This window comes from Rhinoraja longicauda, chromosome 8, assembly GCF_053455715.1.
Source record: "Rhinoraja longicauda isolate Sanriku21f chromosome 8, sRhiLon1.1, whole genome shotgun sequence".
NCBI classification, from domain to species: Eukaryota; Metazoa; Chordata; class Chondrichthyes; order Rajiformes; family Arhynchobatidae; genus Rhinoraja; species Rhinoraja longicauda.
In genome coordinates, this window is record NC_135960.1 from 21,013,909 (window position 1) to 21,032,827 (window position 18,919).

Sequence of the window (18,919 nt, forward strand, 5' to 3'; positions counted from 1 at the left end):
TTTGTGTTAGCTAAAGTAATAGCACTGACACATTTTATGGCATTCTACTTTTCAGAAAGGTTCTTCGTGACAAATAGAATTTACTCCATCATTAAAGATTGTAATTAAATGGTTTAGTTGGTTTCAGCCTGCCATCCTGATGACACGGTTTATCTTTATATTTATCTAGACTGGGTTCCTGGGCATGTCTGGACAGCTTTGCTTTGCCATTTAAACAGCTTTGCCAATCACAACACATAATGCAGACAAAGAAGCTTCATGTACCTTTAACTGCCTCATTAATTGATTTGGATTCACCCTGTCAATGATATGTCCTATCCACTACTCACTCCTTCCCACCTTCTCACTCATACTGAAAACCATTTTAGATTTTTCTCTCTGTTCCAGTTCAGATGAATGCTCCTGCACTTGAAATGTTAAATGTTTTTCATTCTACAGATACTGCTGAATCTGATGAGTTTTTCCAGCATTTTTATTTTTATATCAGAGTTCTAAATAGTGTTCTATTTATTTATTTACTTTTGCTTTCCTGTCAGAATTAAAAATAGTTGGCCTTCCATCTGGAAGGTTTGGCTGTTTTAATCGGTCTGTTTCCCTAGTGATCAACTACAGGCAGAACATTGTACATTAATTCTTATTTATCAATTATTCATTTTGAACAACTCGCTTTCTACTTAATACATAGTTTTGATTTTAAATTGAGGTTTTCATAAGAAAAAAAATGTGATAGTCCCAATTCTATTGACTTCTCTGCACTATTTTCATGTTTATAATAATAATAATAATAATAATAATGCATTACATTTATATAGCGCTTTTCATACACTCAAAGACGCTTTACAGGGATTTAAAGAACATAGGGAAGTGAATAAATAGATAAATAAGTAAACGAACAGAGAAAAGAGACAGAAGGTGAGGTGACCTTCAGTGGTTGAAGGCAGTACTGAACAGGTGAGACTTCAGTGATGTTTTGAATGTGGTGAGTGAGGAGGAGTCTCTGACGGTTTGGGGTAGTGAGTTCCATAGGGTGGGAGCAGCGATGGAGAAAGCCCTGTCATGTTGCATTTTTTTTCATTCTTACATACACCCACGCTTGCGCACACACACATGCACACACACATGCACACTCGCATATGCACACACAAGCGTGTACACATGCGCATGTGTATGCACGCACACACACATGCACACACACACAGATTTGTATATATTTGTGTATATTTTATTAACATATTATATTTCCTATATACTGTAATATATTCGTATATATATAAATTATAATTCAATAATATTCAATTCAAGGTTCAAATACCAGTGATCCAATTTTTTGCTTTTTTTTGTACAACTTAAATGAAGGATTAATCCCATTATTAAACTATTTTATGATTTAAAGATTAGAGGTTGTATTTTTATTAAATCATCAGACATTTCTGATCCACCAGATGGACTTAATGTTAAGACAAAATCAAGAAGTTATGGAAAGAGTGGTTGAAGAATGGGTGCAATCCAAAATGTTGTCTATCCATTTCCCTTTATCTATGCTGCTTGTTCCAGCACTTTATTTTTAGCTCAAGATTCCAGCATCTGTAGCTTCTTTTGTCTGAATTATTTCTCTTTAAACAATCCCCGCTGGGATTCATTTATTAACATTTTACAGACACTAATGATGTCATTTTGTTGATTATTTATTATTTATTTGTTTTTATCTTTAACATCATCGTACGGTTCAATTGTGCTATAGTTGCTGAGTTTAATGTTGTTTCCAATATTAAATAGTGGTAGGGCATTGCTTTGGACACTACTTCTGTCTAAGGAGGGTTAGAAGATTCTAACCAAAGCCAATGACATTTCAACCTTCATTCCAACTAACAGCCAAGCGGGAAACTATGTTTCAACTTGATTACAAGGGTTTCTGTAAAGTACTGAACATACCACATTGTTTTTCTGCATTGTGTTCGTGCAATCATATTACCTCTATGGGTTATGGAGAGTTTCACTGATCAGTTTCTACTACTGGGCTTCAAAACTGTCTTTGTTGTTATGCCTGTACGATCTAAATCCCTAAACTCAATAACTGAAGGACATTAGACAATAGACAATAGGTGCAGGAGTAGGCCATTCGGCCCTTTGAGCTAGCACCGCCATTCACTGTGATTATGGCTGATCATGCACAATCAGTAACCCGTTCCTGCCTTCTCCCCATACCCCTTGACTCCGCTATCATTAAGAGCTCTATCTAACTCTTGTGCATCCATCAATCTAATTGTGCATGTATTCACCAAGTATTTCTCCTCTTGCTCAAGAACCCCATGGTTCTAGATTCATCTTTATTCATTCATTTTTCAGGATGACTGTATCTTACTGGCCTAGACTAGGTGTTAGATAGCTATTTTCAAACTCTGTTGTCCTCATTGTGAAGGTATTAAAAGAAAATGTTCATTATATTATGGTGCTGTATATCTATGTCTCAAGCAACAACAAAAGAATGAAAGAACATACCTTTGGAATGGAAAAGAGGAATAATTTCTTTAGCCGGAGTTAATTAATTAATTTCCACAGAAGGCTGTGGATGGCATCTTCATTGGGTATTTTTAAAGTGGAGATTGATAGGTTCTTGATTAGCAAGGGCGTCAAAGGTTATGTGGAGAAAGTAGGGGACTGGGGTTGAGAGGGAAAAATAGATCAGCCAAGATCAAATGGCAGCACAGGCTTGATGGGCTTATTGGCCTAATTCTGCTCCTATATCACATGTTCTTATGACCAAACTAGGTAGATTGATATTAGACTCTAATCTTACTATTGCTCTCCTTTACTAATCACTCTGTAATTCACAAAATTCAGGGTTTTCTCCTCAGATTTGGAGTCTGGGTATTAAAAGAGATGACGTATTCCAATCTAGAAAGTAAGCACCTACATTTGTCAAAAAATCCCTTTTGATATTTGTAATTAATGAATTATATAAAGCTGTACCCAATGTGTAGGAATTCTAATTTATGTCCTTGATTCAGCTATTTTTTAACTTTTCAGTAGCAAAACAGATTGAAGGGCAACCTTCAGAGCAATAAGCACAGATAACTGGACATCTTAGGGCACCAAATAGTATGGATTGAGAGTGTGTTAATATGCTGGTCTCACGGTCTGACAACTTTCTGCACCGCGAGCACTACAGGATGTTCAGGTATCCTCAGGTATACCCTTGAATCTGCATTGTTAACTTTATCTCTTCTTTTATGCTGCAGACTTTAGCAGTGGGAGTAAGAATGCTTTAGACCTCTTGTTGGTGCCAAAGCTAATTTTGCAGTACCAGGGCGAAACATTTCTCTTCATTAGACTGATTTTTCAGTTTCAGCTCATTTTTTTATTTTGTTCACTATATTGCAAGAAGTGCAACAATGGCAACAAGGGAACCAGGATCTGAGTGAACAGGAGAACCAACAGAGTATCTCCTTAAATGATGTGATAGAGAAGTTGACAGTGATTGATTGAGATTGATTGAGATTGATTGATTGAGATGGAAGTTGTAGTAAACAAGGACAGGAACAAAAATAAAGAGGAAAGCTTAATGTACGCAGAGAAAGGAAAGGATCTTTTTTTTTTAAAGGCGTTACTTTTTCTTCATAAGAGTAATTGTTAATAAATTGTGTAGAATTGAAAGGGCATCATTGGTATTAATTACCAACCTTTAACAAGGGATATGGGGAAAAGGCAGGAACGAGGTATTGATTTTAGATGATCAGCCATGATCATATTGAATGGCGGTGCTGGCTTGAAGCGCCGAATGGCCTACACCTATTTTTCTATGTTCTATCTGTGGTGAACTTGGATTTGATGTGTAATTTCTCAACAATCCCACACATTTCAATTGTGAGGCAGAGAGTGAGCTGTTGTTTTAGCAAAGCTAATGATGGAAAAGCATAACTCTGAGACAAACAGTTGGATATTTGCAACCTCTGTACCCCCTTACCATATGCTTCTTGCCCAAAGTTGCCCTTCCACGAACAAGTAAATAATATTAAATGTTACTGGTATTTTGTCAGTTCCTGTTCATCAAGTTTACTCCAATTTACTTGACTTTGGTCATTATAAAGTTGATCAATTATTTCATTATTTTAATCTGATCACTGTTGTGCAATTACTTTATAATGCTGTTCTTTAGATTCTGCAACTAGGATTTATGAGTTTATTCTCTTTGGAACATATTGTAAAATGCCACCATTAGCTGAGGTATATAAGGTAAATGTCAGGAGGTTATAGTATAAAACATCCATTATATCACAACAGTGTGTAGTTCCAGTTGCCACACCATACGTAGGACATGAACCCACGAGAGGGGGTACAGAGGAGATTCACCAGAGATGAAAAGTTCCATTTATGAGGAGAGACTGGATTGACTGGATTTCTTTTTTTTTGCAGCAGGAAAGGTTGGTGGGGGGGATGTTGGGGAAATGGAAAATTATGAGGGTCATAGATAGGATATATGTAAATAAATCTTTCCTCATAACGGATATGCCTAAAATTAGAAGGGATAGATTTAAGATCATGGGTAGGAGGCTCAGAATAAATCTGAGGTAGAACAATGTTCTGAGAATGATTGGAATCTGGAATGCAATAGCTGAGAGTGTAGTGGAGTCAGATATCTTCACAACAAGAGGATTGAGAAGGAAAAATATATCAACCATGAATGAATGGCGGAGCGTGCTTGATGGGGCATATGAAATAGGTCATACATTCTCATACCTAAAAAATTAAATCACTTTTATAAAACATTCCTTGCTTAGGTAACTTTTATCCTGCATGACATGCAGATCATGTAAAATATATGTTCTCCATATCTTCCTTTTTTCCTGTTCTTCTTTGCCTATTATGCCAGTACTTGCTGACTTTACACTGAATTCCTTGTTAATGACATCTAAAAAAAAAATCTTATTATGAAATCCTATCATGGTCTTTCCTGTATCCATACTTCCCCCAAATCACTAGTTACGTTAAATTCACCTTCTGCAATACATCTGGAGCTTTAGACACATCCAGTTCTGGTTTACTCCCATGTCCTAAAGCGGTGCTGGTTATTAGGTTTATTGATCACCAAAAATTACCCCTCTTCGGGGGGGAGAATCTGTGGCTTGCTAATGAGCTTGCTTGAGGTTACAGAGAAATGTGGAGGAATGGGATTAATAAGATTTCTCAGACAGATGGCATAGACATGATGGATTAAATAGTCTTCTCCCAAGTCATAAGAAAACAAACAGCATATCAAAATGTTTTACTGCATTCGCAGTGCTCCGTAAAAACAAAATATTGCGTGCAACATAAAACAAGGCGCCTTCTCTCAGGTTTCTGATATTCTGCATATTTGTAGTTAAAAAGACTATCAACAAAGAAAGTAATTAACTTGCATTATACAATGGCATACCCACTAATATTCAAAGGACAACAGTGATGGAATAGGTTCTCCTGCGTAGATGACTGCACCTGCAAAAGCATTCAAGAAGTGGAACACCATCTGTAGCAGCCCGGTTGATTGGAACCACATCCAACACATTAACCATTTGTTCCTTTCACCACAAAATTCATTGCAGTTATGCACATCAAAACACTTGGACAGCATCTATCAAATTCATGACTCCTACCATCCAGAAGGGCATAGATAGCAGAAGCATGTAGACACAATCCTGCCATTATGGCTTGGAGATGTATCACTGCTCTTTCATCATTGCTGGATCTAAATCTTGTCACTCCCTATCCAACTGCATTGTAGAATAACCTTCATAGAAAAGAGTGCAAAGTTTCAGGGAGGTGGCTTACTGCTCCATCTCAAGAACATTTTGTGACATTTTACAAAACCAATTTCTCCAAAAATGAATAAAAAATATGATTTATTTTCAATAATCTCCCTAAAATGACCAGGGAAATTAAATTTTATAGAATTGATTAATTTATCTCCTTACTTTTTTTTGCAATGCTCTTCTCTTTATGCAAGCCCAAAATATTGCACAATGCTTTTGAATGCAACTTTTGTGACTGACCAGACTCATGTACTTCTTTTATTAAAAATAGCAAGCTGTGGAAAAGAGGAAACAAATCTATTTTTTCCTGAGGTGTCTGAAACAATTAAACTAGTTTTGTAATCAAAAAAGGGTACGAGAGATCAAACAGAAACTAAAATGATGTTGGCTATTAATTTTGATGAATTTTGGAGATGAGAGAAAAAAATAATCTGATTGTTCCATATTTGCTACTTTATGCCTTCAAAGCCTGGTTATAGTGATGTTGAACAACATCAATCATAATTGGATTGTTTTATCTGGTCAGCACCATTGCTAAATCATGCAGTCTGGGCATCAACTGTTTTACCTCCTCTAAATGAAAAAAAATCATCTAACGAGAAAGATATTCGGGATATAATTGTAACTCCAATGAAAAAACATTTTGTGATAAACAATCTCAGTGAATGATCTTTTTGTTGGCAGTAAGAGTAATTGACTTTCTCTTTTGGAAAATGGCCTTTTGCAAAATTCTGCTGAGGCACCGAAGCCCACTAAAAGTATTGAAAAGAAGAAAAAGTTCATGAGAATTTTCACAAGTTGGATATTACTCGTATTTTATCATTTTCCCTACTCCATGTCTTATTTTTTGGAGACAGTTGAAAAAATTACCACAGTGACTAGATTTCAAAAGCACCTAATGGATTGTGAAACCTCTTGTCCCATCATGAACCCAGGAAACATGCAACATAAAAGTTATTTTGTTAATCTATTTGATGGGTCTGATTCTTCTCTGGACCATCAGAACAACAAGTTGAAAATCAAGCAACTAGACCTCAAAGTAATCCTTCGAACTGCACATTAATTGAATGAACAACTTTCTTCATAGAGGCATATTGAAGGACAAATGTATATCTGGAAAGTACATATTATAACCTTTGTTTGTGGAGTGCTTTAGATCAATATAGTCATGCCAAGTTTATGGCCATATGCACAAGTGAGGAAGAGGTACGATAAAAATCTTGCTTACTGCAACAGCAGCATTGGGGATTAAATATAAGTGTGAGACAGCTGTGGGTTGAGGTGGTTGTTTTAAATGAAGGATACTCTGTTAGTAGTAGTATCTCTGTTACTTGCCTTAATAAACAGCATGACCAACCAGCCTTAAGATTCCAGTCTATATTGCATGCCTTCAGTGTGCTTTTGCCGATCCCGATTCTTCTAAGAACAGGTATCACACTGATGCAGTATGCTGGAGGAAGAAGGGTCTCGACCAAAAACATCCCCATTCCTTCTCGCCAGAGATGCTGCCTGGTCCGCTGAGTTACTCCAGTATTTTGTGTCTATCTTTTCTGTAGTATGCTGATGGAAGTGACCTGACTTTAGTTGGAGAAAATTGAGGTTTGTTCTGCAGGAAAATTCCAAGTAAATCTGGATTCAGAAACCTCAGATTCATGGTCATCTGCTTCCATTCCTATTTCCAAGACTGGACCAGCACACAGTGTTCCAGTTGTGTTTTGCTGTGTTTCAACATAATTGGAGAAATATGTCTATACTCTTGTACTCATATTCTCTGGCAATAAAGGCCAATATCTTGTCTGCCTTCCTAGTTATTTGCTAAACCTACATGGTGACTAACAGTGCTTTGTACACAATGACATTATGTCCCTATGAACATGAATAACTTTCAATCTCTCACCATTGAAAACTACTCTACAATTCCAGTTTCTCTGTCAAAGTGGAATGAGGGCTGCACGGTGGCGCAGTGGTAGAGTTGCTGCCTTACAGCCCCGGAGATCCGGGTTTAATCTTGACTACGGGTGCTGTCTGTATGGAGTTTGTACGTTCTCCCCGTGATCACGTGGGTTTTCTCTGAGAACTTTGGTTTCCTCCCACATTCCAATGACGTACAGGTTTGTAGGTTAATTGGATTGGCATAAGTGTAAATTATCCCTTGTGTATAGGATAATGTTAATGCGTGGGGATCGCTGGTCAGTGCGGACTCGGTGGGCCGAATGGCCTGTTTCCGTGCTGTATCTCTGAACTAAAAACCTATAAATTACATAATATTCCAGCCATTATGTCATCGACTATCCTTTTATCCTATATTAATCCTTATCTCCTGGAATTGGATCCCACACTGCCAAATCTTTTCACCTCGGTTCATTTGGCAATAAACTAAACTAAGCATGATTTTGTATGCAAACTTCCACCAACATGGTTCCACCAACAAGATAAATGTCATATTTATTGATGTGGCATGAACTCAGAGGATTATGCATGTCATTCTAAGCTCCACAGTAAAATGTGATGGATTGCTATCAGTCATCATGATAATCCAAGTTCTTTACCGTCAGTCTGATTCCATAATGATTGAGTCGGATATTGGTTGAGTACTACAGTTTTTATTCCACAGTGGGGTTCTTCCCAAGAATATCCTCAGACCCAATACAAGTGTTTGAAGAGATCTCAGTTAGGGAAAGAACAGCTTTTCCAAGATTAATTGTTCTTTATACAGAAAGGAAAAGGGGTGGTGCATAGATAATCAATACCCAATTACAATCGTGTGGGACCACAAGGGACAGTGAGTATGTAACAATACTCAGGTTGCTCTCCCGCACCGCATGCGTAGCAGAACTCACTGACCATACATTTCACCACTAATTTCCATCCTGCTCTTAAATATACTTGGACCATCTCCGACATCTCCCTACCATTTCTGGATCTCACCATCTCCATCACAGGAGACAGACTAGTGACCGACATCTACTACAAACCCACTGATTCCCACAGCTTTCTTGACAACACTTCTTCCCACCCTGTCTCCTGCAAAAAGTCTATCCCCTACTCCCAATTCCTCCATCTACGCTGCATCTGATGCCCTAGTGTGAAACACCTCATTCCCCAGGATGATGTTTTTCACACTAGGGCATCAGAGATGTCCTAATTCTTTAGGAAACGGGTCTTCCCCTCTTCCATTATAGATGAGGCTCTCACTAGGGCTCTTCTATATCCCGCAGCTCCGCTCTTGCTCCCCCTCCCCCCATTCGTAACAAGGACAGAGTCTCCCTTGTCCTCACCTTCCACCCCATCAGCCAGCGTATACAACAAATTATCCTCCAACATTTCCGTCACCTCCAACGGGATCCCACAACTGGCCACATCTTCCCATCTCCTCCCCTTTTTGCTCTCCACAGAGACCGTTCCCTCCATAACTCCCTGGTCCACTCATCCCTTCCTACCCAAACCACCCCTTCCCCTGGCACTTTCCCCTGCAACCGCAGGAAATGCAACACCTGTCCCTTTAACTCCCCTCTCGACTCCATCCAAGGACCCAAACAGTCTTTCTAGGTGAGGCAGAGGTTCACCTGCACCTTCTCCAACCTCATCTATTGTATCCGCTGTTCCAGATGCTTACTTCTCTACATCGGCGAGACCAAACGCAGGCTCGGCGATCGTTTTGCTCAACACCTTCGCTCAGTCCGCCTTAACCAACCTGATCTCCCTGTGGCTGAGCACTTCAACTCCCCCTCCCACTCCCAGTCTGACCTTTCTGTAATGGGCCTCCACCAGTGTCATAGTGAGGCCCACCGCAAATTGGAGGAACAGCACCTCATATTTCGCTTGGGAAGCTTACAGCCCAGCGGTATGAACATTGACTTCTCTAACTTTAGATAGCTCCTCTGTTCCTCTCTTCCCCTTCCCCTTCCCAGTTCTCCCACTGTCTTCGTGCCTCCACTTATATCCTTTCTTTTCCCGCCCCCCCTGACATTGGTCTGAAGAAGGGTTTCGACCCAAAACGTCACCCATTCCTTCTCTCCTGCGATGCTGCCTGACCCGCTGAGTTACTCCAGCATTTTGTGATACCTTCGATTTATACCAGCATCTACAGTTATTTTCCTACACCAATTATAATCTTAATACAATTCACATGGTTACAGAGAAAATAATTATCATCTTAGAGAAACAAAACCTATCATCTACTATCGGATATATGCCCATATAAGTAGTTGTTTTTACCACTCTGAGTAGGCTCTCTTATCAGTAAAGCAGGCTCTTATCAGTAAAGTTCTTGGGGTTCCGCTCTGAGCTGAAAAACAACATTCCTTTCTAATGAGAACATGACCTGCAAGCCAATATCCATTTTCTATTGCTAAAACAACAACAGGAGTCATTTTGTAACTATCTACAACAAGATATAAATTTCATTTATCAACTACATATAACATATAACATATAACAACTACAGCATGGAAACAGGCCTGTCCGGCCCTACCAGTCCACGCCGACCATTCTCCCTGACCTAGTCTCATCTACCTGCACTCAGACCATAACCCTCTAATCCCCTCCTATCCATATACCCCCAACATTGGGAACATGTTTCCTGCCTCTAACGTGTCCAACGCCTTAATAATCTTATACATTTCGATGCATTTGGTATTGGTTTATTGTCACGTGTACTAAAATAGAGTGAAGAACTGTGTTTGCATGCTGCCCAAGCAAATCATACTATACATGAATACAATGAGGCCATGCGCAAGTAGAATAGGTAGTGCAGAGTTCAGTGTCACAGTGTTGTAGCATTGCAGTTATAGAGGGATGTAACACTTACAGAGAAAGTGCATTTTTTAAAAGTGCATGATCTACAATGAGGTAGGTTGGGAGGTTAGGAGGTCAGGATATAAAAGGTCGTTATAAAAGGACCGTTTGATAACAGTCGGGAAGAAGCTGTTTCTGAAACTAATGGCACATGCTTTAAAACTTTAGTATCTTCTGCTGATGGGAGAGGGAAAGAAGGGAATGACTGGGCGGCAAATGGCTCTTAATGAAATTTGCTATTTTCCCAAGGCAACGTGAAGTTAATGGGGGTGAGGCTGAGGTGGGGGGAAGGTTGGTTTGTGTCATGGACTGGGTTACATTCAGAACACTGTAATTTCTTGCTGACTTGGGAAGAGCTGTTGCCAAACCAAGCCGTTGTGCTTGATAGGATGCTTTCTACAGTGCATCTGTAGAAGTTGTTCAGAATTGTTAAGGCATGCCAAGTTTCATTAGTCCTCTGATGATGTTGAGTTATTGGTGTGCTCTCTTGCTGCCGCTTCAATGTGGTTGTTCCAGGAAAAAATGTTGGTAATATTTCCACCTGAGGACTTGACGCTCTCAGCCTTCTCCACTTTGACACCATTGATTCTGACTGGGACGTGTACACCACCTCACTCCCTGATGTCAAAACATGTTCATCATCTTGCTGACATTGAGGGAGAGGTTGGTGTCTTGACACCAAATTGACATGTGCACTATTAAGAAAGGGGCGGCACGGTAGCGCAGCGGTAGAGTTGCTGCTTTACAGCGAATGCAGCGCCGGAGACTCAGGTTCGATCCTGACTACGGGTGCTGCACTGTAAGGAGTTTGTACGTTCTCCCCGTGACCTGCGTGGGTTTACTCCGAGATCTTCGGTTTCCTCCCACACTCCAAAGACGTACAGGTATGTAGGTTAATTGGCTGGGTAAAATGTAAAAAAAAATTGTCCCTAGTGGGTGTAGGATAGTGTTAATGTACGGGGATCACTGGGCGGCACGGACTTGGAGGGCCGAAAAGGCCTGTTTCCGGCTGTATATATATGATGATATGATATGAAAGCTGTTTCATCTTAATCCAGGTAAATAAATGATCAATAATCAAGAATCAAAAGAGTTTAATTGTCATATGCAATGGGAATGGAACAATAAAATTCTTATCACTGTAATTTATATTAACTGGTAATAACATATAACATATAACATATAACAACTACAGCATGGAAACAGGCCTGTCCGGCCCTACCAGTCCGACCATTCTCCCTGACCTAGTCTCATCTACCTGCACTCAGACCATAACCCTCCAATCCCCTCCTATCCATATACCTATCCAATTTACTCTTAAATAATAAAATCGAGCCAGCCTCCACCACTTCCACCGGAAGCCCATTCCATACAGCCACAACCCTCTGAGTAAATAAGTTCCCCCTCATGTTACCCCTAAACCTTTGTCCCTCAATTCTGAAGCTATGTCCCCTTGTTGGAATCTTCCCCACTCTCAAAGGGAAAAGCCTGCCCACGTCAACTCTGTCCGTCCCTCTCATAATTTTAAAAACCTCTATCAAGTCCCCCCTCAACCTTCTACGCTCCAAAGAATAAAGACCCAACCTGTTCAACCTCTCTCTGAAGCCTAAGTGCTGAAACCCAGGCAACATTCTAGTAAATCTCCTCTGTACCCTCTCCATTTTGTCGACATCCTTCCTATAATTTGGCGACCAGAACTGCACACCATACTCCAGATTCGGCCTCACCAATGCCCTGTACAATTTCAACATTACATCCCAACTTCTATACTCGATGCTCTGATTTATAAAGGCAAGCATACCAAACGCCTTCTTCACCACCCTATCCACATGAGATTCCACCTTCAGGGAACAATGCACAGTTATTCCCAGATCCCTCTGTTCCACTGCATTCCTCAATTCCCTACCATTTACCCTGTACGTCCTATTTTGATTTGTCCTACCAAAATGCAGCACCTCACACTTATCAGCATTAAACTCCATCTGCCATCTTTCAGCCCACCCTTCCAAAAGGCCCAAGTCTCTCTGTAGACTTTGAAAATCTACCTCACTATCAACTACTCCACCTATCTTAGTATCATCTGCATATTTACTAATCCAATTTGCCACACCATCATCCAGATCATTAATTAAACTACACAAGCAAATAGCATCCCAAAATGATATATATATTCTCGATCACATGCAATTTCAACAGCTCCATCTCCTCTCTATCTGCTGTCTCTAGCATGGCTTGAATAGATGTTTCCACGCTCTGAGCCATATTCCTATTTCCTCCCACCATTTAGCAGTCCTTGATATGTACTCAGCTTGTGACCCCTACCAGCAAAGCAAGAGCCTGACCTACTCCTGCGCAACTCACCAGGGGATGATGATTAGGCATCTACAATTTCCCATATTAATAATAAGGTCCATGGTCCAATATTAGAAGCACCTTAGGACTGACCATGCAACTGGGCATAAGGCTAGTTCCTGCTTATTCCATGTGCTTGTTTTTTGGTTCAACTAGACATTCCCCCTCAAAATTTTCAAAAGTCTAATTACTACTGCAATGTTCCCGGTATGCAAAGGATTGTATGTTTGTACTTTGGGGAGAATCATCTGTATTTTATATTTACAAGTATTTTTGATGGCTATGGCATTATATAAATAGGCTATTTTCTAGTTTCTCGAGTTAAACATAGGTTAATGATGCAATCAAATCGATTTTGACGGATTTGACCTTTAGGTCATAAGTTGGATAAAGAGTTAGTAATGACTAATTTGCAGTTACTAATTTTTCTATCAATTGTCATTTCAGATTTTTAATGTAAGGAAAATGTATGATCTATTGACACACATTTATCAGAGCACAATTGACCTCTAATTCTAAATTCTAAGAGTTTTGCTGTAAATGCCATGGAGAGAAAAATAACAGGCTTTGGGCTGTAATGTCTTATTTTCCCATCTGTGAGCCATTGCCTCTGACTTCTGTTATGCAAATTACCTAGTTAACTTTGCATATGTCTTGGCATGCATTATGAAACTTGCAAAATGATTAATAAGGTTGTTATCACAAAGTAACATTTGTAATGTGAGGTGAAACTCACCTTACCACAAGTCCGAACCCTCTGCCTTCAGGGGATTCTGTAAATTTCAGGAAGGTTATTCCATACAAAGGCCTGCCACTTAATAACTAATTACATCTTTACTACAGCATAGGCTTTGCTCATTTCAAATTGACCAATATGGTCTTTGTTGAACTTGATGATAAAGGACATGCAGTTGTATTTCAGAACCTTCAAAATAAATGAACTGTGCTTTAGCCATGACTGGGTAAAGCTTGAGAATGAACAAGGTATCTGAATTTCTGCCAATGTAGAAATGTTCTTCCTTCAATAGAAGCTGGACCTTGGGGAATATAAAAGAAAAACTTGCAATCATTTCTAATGTACATTTCTCTGCAATTAAATGTGATTTAAGTGGCAATTATCTCTTCTGGTTGATCCCGCAATGTCTATTTGCTGAATAACAAGGGAATTCAAAGTGGTTTCCAACTGTAGCTGAATTTTAAGAAGATTTCTTGGTTCTTAATAACAAATCAGGATTCAATGGTTAAACAGGACAGAAGCCATCATTTCACCATGTCTATTTTAGTTTAGTTTTGAGATACAGTGCAGAAACAGGCCCTTCAGCCCTTTAAGTCTGTGCCGACCAGCGATCCCTGCACATTAGTACTATCACACACACACACACACACACACACTAGGGACAATTTACAATTTTACCAAAGCCAATTAACCTACAAACCTGTACGTCTTTGGAATGTGGGAAGAAACCGGAGCACCCGGAGAAAATCCACGCAGGTCACAGGGAGAATGTACAAACTCCGCATAGACAGCACCCGTAGTCAGGATCGAATCTGGGTCTTTGGTGCTGTAAGGCACCACTCTAATAATGTGCCACCGTGCCGCCACTCTATTCACACTGATATGATTATATTCAACGATGTCATTTATATTTAAGATTAAGTAATAGATAGATAAATTACTTAAAGTTTAAAATTTCTGACAGAGTAACAGTTAAAGTACTTACATACTATATCAGATGTTCTAAAATATAGTCATATTTGATAAACCCATCATACAGAATTATTTACAGATATATTTGCATTAAACATCTGTCTCAAATGTTATATTTTGTTGAATTAATCAACCCAAAATGATAACATAAAATAACGATGATTTTAAAGGAATATTTAAAAACAGAAATCTCGTTATATTATTGAAATTGTATTAACTCTGCTGAAAGGTAAATTAAGATGTCATATTCTAAATATGTAGTAAATCTAAATTATCTACTACTGAACTAAAATAATTACATTTCATTGCTCATTTTAGGTAGTGATCATCTTATAATACACCATTAACCAATTTCTTTCTAGAACGGCAATATTAAAGAAAACTTTCTTTGACAAAGAATATGGAAATAGACTTCTTATATGCAGTTTGTCATTAATATCAGTGTTAGCTAAAGTAATAATGGAAAGAATGTCTATGGCAATCTATGGTGTCAAATGGACTTTCCTCCATCGTTGAAGAGTTTAAATAAAAGTTTAGTTTCTGCCTGTCATCGCATTGGTTCATTTTTTATTTTCTAGTTTGCTGCCTAGGTCCCACATACTTGCCATTTACACCATATTACACAGACAAAAAAATAATGTGCTCATAACTTCCCCCATTAATTCATTTGGACTCACCCTGTCAATAATATTCCTACTGCACTACACAACCCTCCCCCACCTTTCTCATATTGAAAACGAATTTATTTTATTTTCTTTGCACCTGAAACATTAATGGTTTATCTTTCCACAGATACTGACTGATCTGCTGAGTGTTTCCCACACTCTTTGTGTCTTCATCAGGATTCTAACATCTTCAGTTTAAAAAAAAAATTCTTAGTTGATTTTCCATCAGGATTAAAACTACTTACTCTTCCAGCCCAGAGTTTAGTCCAGTTTAACCATTTTGTTTCCCTGGAGAACAATCACATGCACACATGGTATATTAGTTCTTATTTATTAAATAATTTTGAACACTTCACTTTCTAATTAATAAATGTAGCTTTTTTTAGATTTAGTTCAGTTTACGTTAGTGATTCAGCGCGAAAACAGGCCCTTCGGCTCACCGAGTCCGCATCGACCAGCGATCCCTGCACATTAACACTATCCTACACACACTAGGGACAATTTACATTTATACCAAGCTGATCAACAAGCTGATTAGATAGAGTGGATGTGGAAAGGATGTTTCCACTGGTGTGTGAGTCAAGGACTACAGGTCATAGCCTCAGAATTAAAGGACATTTCTTTAGGAAGGAGATGAGGAATTTCTCTAGTCAAAGAGGGTGATGAATCTGTGGAATTATTTGCCACAGATGGTGATGGAGGCCAAGTTTCTCTGGCTTAATATTTAAGGCAGAGATAGATAGATTCTTGATTAGCACAGGTTATGGGGAGAAGGCAGGAAAATGGGGTTAGGAGGGAGCCATAGATCAGCCATGATTGAATGGTGGAGTTGACTTGATGGGTTGAATGGCCTAATCCTACTCCTCTCACTTATGACCTTTGACCTAAAAACCTGTACATCTTTGGAGTGTGGGAGGAAACCAAAGATCTCGGAGAATACCCATGCAGTCACGGGGAGAAGGTTCAAACTCCATACAGACAGTACCCGTAGACGGGATCAAACCCGGGTCTCTGGCGTTGCAAGTGTTGTAAGGCAGCAACTCTAAAGCTGTGCCACCAAGCCGCCCTAAAAATGTTGCAGCTTTCCAAAAATATGGATTGTGTAGTTATAATCATATTGATTAGTCTGCAATTATCTTTCTTTTTAATGTCCTTTAATTCTATTTTGCAAGGGATACATGTAATTCAATATCATCAGATCAAAATTGAAATTTCAGTGTATCAATGTTTTACTTTTTTTGTAAAACTTAAATTAAGGAATAATTCCACTGTTAAACTATTTTTATGATTTAAAGACTGTAGGTTTTATTATTATTAAATCATCAGACATTTTATAGACATTAATGGTCCACTATATAACTTAATGTTAGGACAGAAATCAAGGTGGGCAGTTTGCCCGGTGTTAATGATGCAGCAATTTTCTCTAAGTAGTCGTATAATAAAACCATAAATAGAAAGTAATGATCCATCAAAAATTGGTTTCTTGCTCATAATTTTACACAAAGTGTATTTAATGGTAAAGTGGTTTGGTATCACAGTCCAATTTGTGCTTGCCAGTGCACATCTTTATCTAGTAGTAATTGTCCAATTAATATTATTGCCTCAGCGCAAAGGTGTTCTGTAACTGAGGGATAAGGACAAAACAAATTAAATCGATGGAGTTTGAAAAGGACTATTTCAAATTTATTCTGGACCCATTTGCAAAGGGATACATAACGGGTATGTTATAATAGGAGTGCACAAACCTCACAAGATTAACAATGATACTTATTCCTTTACCAGCTGTAAGCTGCAAATATTTCCTCACATTGACATTTAAACAAATGAAGAATTGGGACATCATTGAAATGTTATAATTTTTAACAATACATATGGATTCTTAAAATATTTTAAAGCGGTGTAGATAATGTTTCAACATGCTAATCATTCAGCAGAAAAGGTCTTATTTTAAGTAAAAAGCCAGTACAGAAGCAGGCAGTTTGATCCAACGGGTGCACACCTTTAAATTCTACTGTTCCACCAGCCTGAATAAAAGCCTTTTGCTGTTTTCTTTCTTTTCCCCTTTCACCTACATCTTGGTTTCCTTATAAAGTATTATTCCTGAATAAATGCCTCAACATTCTAACCAGACAGTAAGCAAATAAATGTTTCCTCTTGCATCTATCAGTAAATATTCTGAATTTATGATGATTAGTTTTGGATTATTCTCCTGAAGTGACAATATTCCCTCTAGCCTGTATCGACTCTGTTCGCTCTCTGAAGTCATAATGCAACTTTATAGGATTTTAGTTAGGCATCATTTGGAGTATTGTGTATAGTTCTGGTCGCCCCATCACAGGAAGGATGTAGCGACTTTGGAAAGGATGCAAAGGAGGTTCAACAGCATGATGTGTATGAAGGAAATGAAGATGCTGGTTTAAACTGAAGATGGACAAAATGCTGGAGTAAAGCAGTGGGACAGGCCGCATCTCTGGGGAGAAGGAATGTGTGATGGTTCGAAACGTCACCCATTCCTTCTCTCCAGAGATGCTGCCTGTCCCGCTGAGTTACTCCAGTTTTTTTATGTGGGTTTTCTCCGAGATCTCCGGTTTCCTCCCACACTCCAAAGACGTACAGGTATGAAGGTAAAGTGGCTTGGTATAAATGTACAAATTGTCCCTAGTGTATGTAGGATAGTGTTAGTGTGTGGGGACCAATGGTCAATGCGGACCCGGTAGGCCGAAGGGCTTCTTTCCGTGCTCTATCTCGAAACTAAACTAAAACCTGATAGAAGTGTATAAAATGAGGAGAGGCATATATAGATTAGACTGTCAGAATCTTTTTGCCACAATGGAAAACTCAATAACTCGAGGGCATGGTTTTAAGGTGTGAGGGGCAAAGTTTAAAGCAGATGTGTGGGGCAACCACCTTACACAAAGGGTGGTGAGTGCCTAGAATGCGTTATCAGGATGGTGGTTGAAGCAGATACATTAGTGGCATTTAAAATACTTTTGGATTGGCATATGGATATACAGAGTATGGGGGCATATAGGTTACGTGCAGGTAGATAAGTGATGGGCTTGGCATCATGTTTGACACAGATATTGTAAGCCAAATGTCTGTTCTTGCACTGTACTGTTCTATGTTTTTTTCTATGTGTTTAAAGACATTTGTTAGAAAAACTCTGTCATCTGTAACAAACAGGAAATAAGTCTCAACCTGCTCAATATTTCCTACTTTTGGTTTCCATTCTGGTACCTATTTATCATTTTTGCACTTTCTCTCTTGTTTTGTCTGAACTATTTTTATTATGAAGAAATAAAGTTGTGTTTGGAGGCAGGGACAGAAATGTATTCTTATGCACATTATATAAAGATTTGACTGTGTCTTGTATATTGATTCAAAATTCAGTTACCTTAAACTCATTGGAACTGAATTTCAGAATAGCAGTACAAAACAGTTACTCCGCGAAGTGTGTGTTTAGTGTGAGGAGTTGTGCATCTTACTGAGAGGATGTAAAAGTTATTTTCTCAATCGTGGCGGTAAACAGTGTGATAGTCTGATCATATTTCTTGAGGCTTGAAATCGATGGTAAATGGTGCTGAAATCTGTAAGTTCAATCTTCTAAAGTA

The 18,919-nt window shown here is 38.7% G+C and overlaps 1 protein-coding gene across 1 annotated transcript in view; it reads left to right on the plus strand.

Annotated features, from left to right (window-relative positions):
* The window catches only part of LOC144595762 (low-density lipoprotein receptor-related protein 1-like), a 1,259,652-nt gene that overhangs the window by 916,546 nt on the left and 324,187 nt on the right, over positions 1 to 18,919 (plus strand). The window lies entirely within an intron of this gene.